Consider the following 8,374-nt stretch of genomic DNA (forward strand, 5'->3'; position numbering starts at 1 on the left):
TTGATATAAAAAATTATCTTTATAACCGCAGCGACCACAGCATAATTTACACAATGCAGATTTCAATTAATTCATGCACTTATTGTTGTAAATGTAGCAATCGCAACATTAACTACAACAAATTAAAATTTAATAAAATTTAACTAATTTAATAACATTTCCAATATACATATTTCAATTAATTCATGCTCATTCAATATAAAATACATTGTGATACTATAAAAAACATTGTGAAAATAATACTACGATCGCACGGAATTCACTTGACAAAAACATTCGAGATATGGTATATCCTACAATAATATTATTAATTAGGACTTCTTTGACGAAACTGTCGCGCGTTCACATTCTATATATATGACATATTATATTCTGTTATATTACTCTTAGAAGTTTACTTGAAGAAACTGTCGTATTTACGTGCTCTAACGACGTAATATCCAATGGCAAATTTTCTATTAAATGTATAGGGGGCACACACTATAACCACGATGATTTCAATTTCAGATCTTACTTGATCTGATATACGCCCACTTTCCTTGCCACTTTCAATTTCTTTTGCACGAACATAAGAGCCATTTTCGCATGCTTGTAACATTGAAATTTGTACTCATCGGAGCCTGTAGTGCAATTCTGTAACTCGTTATGCCGTCGTTATGAGCTATAACGACAATTGCGCAGCTTTTTTACCATATAAAATATCTGCGCAACGATAGTCGATACCTCATAACGAGTTACAGAATCGCACTACTGGATCGGCTTCGAGCCACGGAACTGCGTCGACTGCAATCGATGAAACGGCGTTGCTTATGAAGATCTCCAACGACTGATACGTTCCGGTGATCACCCGTCACTACAACCGTCACTCCCGACGAAAACGACTCGCGTTATTCACTCTGAACGGATAAAATTCGCGATCAACTACCGAGCGACCGCGCTCCGCGTTCCGAACCGTTTGCGCGACGCGCTGCCGAAACTGTCATGGCGGTCGAAGCGACGCCGCGCCGGCGACGCGTCCATGAGCGCTTGCGCGGTGTCTCGACGGTTGCCGGCCATGTCGATGACTGAAGAGACGAGCAATACGACAAGATAGGGCCTGAGCAGAATAGCTGACTTATAATTTTAAGACAGTGTTTTATGCTTTAAATCTTTGTTTTTAGCAACGCACAATACTGTCTTGTGTCTCAAGTCTTACAATGTTGACACTTTGTACACTCGTTTAAGACTTGAGACACAAGATGACAGTATTGTGCGTTGCTAAAAACAAAGATTTAAAGCATAAAACACTGTCTTGAAATTATAAGTCAGCTATTCTGCTCAGACACATACTCTGAAACATGAAATGATTAGAATTAGCGACGAGGATTAAATACTTTCTACCTTCGTTTTATAGCAAACTATATGAGAATAATATTATCCAATTTTAGCTAGAAATGTTCCATTATAGGCGCAGTAGGTGCGCGTAATACAATCACAATTTAAACTTAATTACAATATATTATATCTAATAAAGAGTATGCGCTTTGAATCTCCCGAAAGAAGACAAGGCTTACATCTGCACATCGATCGGAATCTATATATTCACCGTAACTGGATCAGCTTCGAACCTGCATTGCGTCGATCGCGGTCGATGAAACGGCATTGCTCTCAAACGCTCGCGACTGATACGTTCCGACGATCGCCCATTACTTTACTTACTTTAACCTGCACTCCCGATAAAAACCTGCGCTCGTTATACACTCTGAACGGGTAAAATTCGCAATTAACTACGGAGCGATCACGTTCCGAATCTGTCGTTTGCGCTACCGCATCTGTCATGGCGGCGCGGCGGCGGTGCGGCGGCCGAGAAAATGCGCGCGACGTCGGGTGTTTCAATATCGAGATAATTTGAAATGCAAAAGATTAGAATTCGGGAATACAGTATCACAATTTCGAATCAATCTGCATCTATGAGCCTCGATCTCGGCCTCGATTGTACCAAAATTCACCGGCATAGGGTTAAAATTAATCTATATATACTTTGATACTTGTTAAAAGATTTGGTGAAAAGTTGTTTCATCACGAATTAAATTAAGAGACGTGTGTATTTTGTACCTTGGTTATGAGATGGCGTTATGGGTATAAAACTGCGGTTTGCGACAATGCCGATTAGTTTTCCTAAGTTCGCCAAGAGATTACGCCACCAACATGAAATTGATGTTTGCTGTGACAAAATTAGATGCTAAACTTCACCAAGAGATGACGCTGCAGGTATTAAATGAGAATTTGCAGACTTTGCAGTATGCCGATTATATATATTCTGAGCTTATCAAAAGATGACGCTACAGATGTTAAGAATATTTGCAAATGCAACAGCAATGTTCATTACATGTCACCACAATAGTGATTGTTAAGATACATCAATTAGATAACGCATAATATGATCTTCTTCGTAATTTAATTTAAGAAAATTAAAAAGAATTAGAGCTACATGAAACATGCTAGATGCATTTATTCTATTAGCATGCCTGCTTATCTTGAACATAATATTTCAGACTTCTATTTAATTTACACAAACTATTGAAGTAAAAATAACATAATCTTGAGTTACGAAATAATCAACCGCGTCAGAAATTTTTAAAAATAAATCACGAAATCAAATAAATTTTTATACGACACATCATCAAATATGACAAAATCGATACGAGCTATTATACAGTAAAGAGTAAAACTTACGAAATGTACGAATTACGAACGTATTTCTACCATGTCCTATTATAATTGTCGGAAGTCTCGTAATAGACAAATATTGCAATTCTTAACGTTCAACTTTCGCGAAATTTTTGTTAAGTTTCGAAAAAGTTAGTCACGCATTGCGACTCGAAAAGAACAATAAGAATGTTTCATTAAAAAATGATGTACAATATAGCGTACAATCATATAACCGGGCTATTTATAATCTCTTGTGCTCTTACACGCCTATATATTTTCTCGGTATCTTTCGAACAGCATTTCTAAAGCAAGCATTTCGTCAAATCCAGTACCGTGCTGTTACGTTCGCAAAGTTGCGTGTAGATAAACGATCTTGACATGCCGCACTCGCGGTAGGAAATCCTACATTTGTTTACTTTGTATATATAATTGCAGCGTATTCGACGTAACGTAGCCGAACGTTTGCTTAACTCTTTCATATTAATGAGGTCATGTTGCACCATCCCAGATAGACAGATCTATCAAGAATAGATTTTGAAACGTCTGCTGTAAATTTTGTCGATAGAATGTCAGCAGAAATATAACAGAATTTGCTAACAGAATATAATGGAAGATTAACTGCAGAAACTGAACAGACTCTGCCAGTTCCCGATGATGTATTTTATTTAAATGTTTACGAAATGACATCAGATTTCATTCGGTTTATGGTTTATGCTGACAATCTGCTGTCAGATTATATCGGCAGGCTCTGCCAGCAAAACATGAGACATACAACATAGATATGATACTGGATCCGTTGCAATATCTGAGTAAATCTACCGCCAATCTGTTGTCATCCTGCCGACTTGCTTACTGAGATTTTATATCTTGGATTTCGATTGACTAAATCCTGCCAATTTTCAGTTTTGTTAAACAAAAAAAAACAAATAATTCAATGTTTCTCACAGTCGTATGGAAGTTACGGAACGATCATGGAAATTGGGTGATTTAAGAATCGAGATGGCGATCAGCCAGCGCGAATTAATTCGTTGTTACGAGGCAATTCGCTCGATTTACAAGCCTCTCGCGAGAAATAATGCACCCGCGGATAAGCTCGGAAATATTCGGAGAGGTGTAAGCCTCGGGAGAGGGAAGAATATAAAACGCATCGATCATGCCGAAAGCGGACTCGCGCACTGAGGCCTGAGCGTTGTCGTGCTTCGGTATAAGCGGGTTTGCCCGTTTGCCCGATGTTAAATAGCGAACTTTTCGGACGAGCGTGCGGGCACGCACGTGGACACGTTTTATACGTTTATGTGTACGGGAACAAGAGTGCATTTCCTCGTCGCATGGCTGGGGCACAGTCCGAAACAGTTAACTCTCATAAATTTAATTACGAAACGGCAACGCGACCGAAATGGAAGACTCTCTTTCCGCCGGGTAAAATCGTGGATTAATCTCGGCGCGGTAATTTTCTCGAAACTACATCATTTATCGATGAAATCTATGATAACTATAAATTATCAACGCGATGTTATCGCTGAAGACCTCTATCTAAAAAGCTTCTCTATATTGATCTACATATAAGTAGATCAATAAATAATCGATCGACGATATCGATGACACGTATCTATTCTAAAACATTTGAGAGTATGAGGATAAATACTTCTTTAATCTTTCCGCAATAAAACAGAAAGATTGTTTATTAGCGTTAAAGAAATTTTTCTATAAAAGTTCAGAAAAATTAAAATTTACGAAATAAACAGTTAATTTTTAATACCTTAACTGCTCAATGTCAATTAAGTTTATCGCTTCACTGTAAGAAAAATAATTAAGAAAATGCTGGTATGTACATCACGCTTCATTAACGTGGAAGGACGAGTGAAATATGAGCAGAATACCTGGTGGCGTGATGTTTTGTTCCATTACGGATTAAACGGTCGGGCAGCTGAAAGACGTTACGCAGCAAATTCCTGTCGACCGACGGCAATGAAGTCGGAGATGAATTGTAATGTACCATACATTTCCGCCAACTAAGAGCGACAGCGTAAAAGGACGCCGAGATAGAGTGTCGCAAATCACCGTACGAAAGTGCTCTTCCACAAAAGTATAGACGAACGTTGTGAAAACTAAATCTAGCCTGACAGCTCCCCGTTGACCCTCCATCGCACAATTTTGTAAAAAAATTGCCGTGCACTGGGAACGCGGATCTCAACTCTCCCATGTAATGCATCACCTTTTTCAAACCACTCCAGTTCAAATCGACGTACGCGATTATGTTAATTTGTAGCTATAGCATTATAATATATTATAATGAGATTTAATTTAATTACACAAATTCGTGAAATACGCCCAAGAGAGTATCAGAAAATTTCTCAAATCGATATCTTATCCTACAGTAAGATACATATTTTTTCTTATATATTATATATATTATATACCTTATCGCACAAAAACAACTTTTACTTATCTGTTTTAATATTAAAAAGATGTTAATTTTTTTGTATTTATATCTTAACAAAGGGAACCTGATCAATCACACACGCACACACATACACACACATACGCACATGATAGCTTTATCATGAAGATCATGTTATCTCAGGAACGTAATATGAGCCAGACATTTGGTCGAAAAATGGGACGCACTACTTTTGAACGGCCATTCGATCGGCTATATGTTTTTCATAGTGCTGGATTATGACGGGCGATCTGTCACGGTCACCGTAACAGTAACTCCAAGGGGTTGGAAAGGGCTTAATGCCTCTCCTGGATAGCGCAAGAAAGAGTTGCGCGTGTGGAGGATGGGAAAGGAGTACCGTTACACCATATCAAAATGGCCACAACTTAGGGGTCCTGTGCTACCCCGATATATCATCGTTAGAGAACTTTGGACGGCTTCCTGGTTCCAGCATTGATGGCTTCCTCCGATACGACATGATGTATCTGTTCCTCATTGCTACGGCGTGAAAATGAGAATCGGATGCAATTTGAAAGTAAAAATATCACCTTATAAAGCGATAACAAAACATTCCCCCCATTATTTACATATTCGTCTTCTGATTCGCACTTCGATAGGAATTGTATATTAATTAAAAAGGGGTGAATTATAATCTTTCTGTTTATACAGTAGTCGATCAAGTCGATCTTTTTAGAAAGAGCCCTATGGTCTATCCAGAATAATTTTTATCGATATATATGCTGATATCACTTTGTAAATGCAATTAAGTCGCAAATTGAAAATAATTGCTACTCATAATAACGAGTTTTGAAGTTTTTTAACTTTTAATCTAAATATACATCGCTGTTATTGACATTTAATAACTTAGTCTTTTACTTATCGCATGTTAAAATTTCAAGTTTATTGTATGTTACAAATTTGCGCGAAAATTGTAACATTAAGATCAGCCAATGCTTTGCACGTCTCTCTTGAAATTCACATCGTAAACTGTACGACTCCACACTGTAAATATGTCGCTGTTGATTTAGATTGTTGCGTGCTTCTTGTAGACTCTCCTAGCTTGCATGAACCTAATGTCCGCCGGCTGGAAGCTAACGCCTGGCTGCCGAACGTAATGCAACGGATAATGCGGCAAGTTTGCTAGTGAGGAATTACGTGACCAGCCCCTAGTTTCAGCTACCAGCCGTATTGCAGCTAAGTGACGCGCCATACTTCTCAGGTATTCAGGCAACGGGACTGAGCAGCTAATGTAAGCTTACGCGGTGCTAAGAAATTTCAATTTGGTATTTAAAGCAATTTGCTGGTTACGAGGGAGCTCGCTCGTGTCTCATCTTTGACAAAACAACGTACGCTATATTGCAAACAAATATGAGAGATCAAATATGCTTCGACATTACTTTCCGTCGTACAATTTAAGTAAGTTTTTTTTACTATTATTAACTATTAATTTCAGATAAGAATTAAACATTAAAGTTTTGTAAGGTTCTTATCAGTTAGATCATAAGATTTGATATCAATCCAGCTGAAGAGCAATTTTCCAGGAAAAAATCAGTTATTATTGAAAAGAAGAACGAATCGAGCGATCAATCTCGAATTTCGTATTCGCTATCGGAGACACAGCTCGGACGAGAATATCCAATTTCATTTAATCATATTCGGGGAAACAAAAACGCCAGATTGAACTCGATCGATTAAAAGTTAGGGACTACAGAAAATAATAAGACGCGACGGAAATAAAGCAAAAACATTTCTCCTGTCTCGTCTGATTCGTGAGAGTTTTCTTGCCATCATTAGGTATTTTTTTAAACTCGGGATAATAGTGACAGACCATAAGGTTTGCAAATTATGAAACGAATCGGTTGACTGACGGGGATTTCCTCAGAAATTTGTATTAACCGCGAAACGGACAGATAGAATGATTACCTGCACATCGGTGCGCACACGTTCGTTCGCATATTCACGTGCTGACAAAGACTATACTGACAATGAGCTAAATTAAGTTTTTCTCTACGAGTCCTTTATGCAATGTCACGCAGATAATCGCAATCTCTTTGAAAACTACATTCCCGCGTGACACTGACGTTGAACTTAAAATGAACCTTCCGGAAAAGGGAAATAAACCAATTACGGATAATAATTGTAAAATACTTATAAAATTAAGTATCGACGAGTTTTTTTCCTGTTCCTAACAGGTATCTCGAGTATAATCGGGATCGCCGAAGCTGCCAACTGGAAATAATAACGGAGATGGTGCCGTCACTCAGTCCGTAATTATCGTCCGTATATTTCAGTCGCTCCCGGCGCGATATCAACTTTTCCTAAATACATTATCTAGATTTCGCATCGGCGTTAATCTGCCCCGCAGTAAGTAATTAAATTTCCGCGAATGCCATTCCGCGGGGAGTTTATCTAGAGCGGCTATAAAAAATTCTGACTTTTAGTCGCCAGCTTTTATCGGTGAGAGGGACGACGACGAGTCGGCAGATAAATCCGGCCGAGCATTTCCCATCCGCGCGCGCGTCCTTTTCGCGGGTTAATGCGCTTTCCGCTGGACGTGCAACCAGACTCGACGTGCGTGTGCCTTCAGAGGCCCATGTCGGTCGTGCCGACGACAGGAACGGTTATCCGATATCAAATTACCGTACGTCGAGCCAAGTTCCTCCGCGATTCAGGGGCTCCGAGTCCGTACGCCAATAACTTAATTCCGGCACTGACACAGCTCGTGATGGTATAATCTACCCTGGTCACCGCTGCGATTGGTCGTCTCGATGTCTCTGATTCTTATATATCGCGAAAAACCACGCGGATTGATCGTTAAGATAATTCTGTACGCAACAATATAATACTAATGAAATAATTAAAATATTACATTTAATACAGTTAAAAATTTAATTTATAATAAAATATTCTTTGGCAATACGTAAAACACAAAAAAATTATTGTATATAGTTTTTATTGTAGAAATGTAGAAGCTGATTATTGTAACTGAGATTGTATGGTACAACAGAAGTGAACAGTTTTTGAATATTCGAGAAAACCACAATATATTTCTCGATTATTTAAATTAGTTCGCAAGATTATTCAAACACCTATGATTGACTATCGTCCGCAGACATCATGCAGATTAAATCTTGCACAACCAGACCCTCAGTAATCCTCAAGCAACCTATCGCGAAAGTTTTTCGTCGATCTTCAAGCAGAGTTTCGTGGAGACAGAATTCTTGTTCGTTTATAGGGTCGAAT

This window comes from Temnothorax nylanderi, unplaced genomic scaffold (assembly GCF_030848795.1).
Source record: "Temnothorax nylanderi isolate EJ_2023f unplaced genomic scaffold, tnyl_v1.0 TNYL_tig0220_pilon, whole genome shotgun sequence".
NCBI classification, from domain to species: Eukaryota; Metazoa; Arthropoda; class Insecta; order Hymenoptera; family Formicidae; genus Temnothorax; species Temnothorax nylanderi.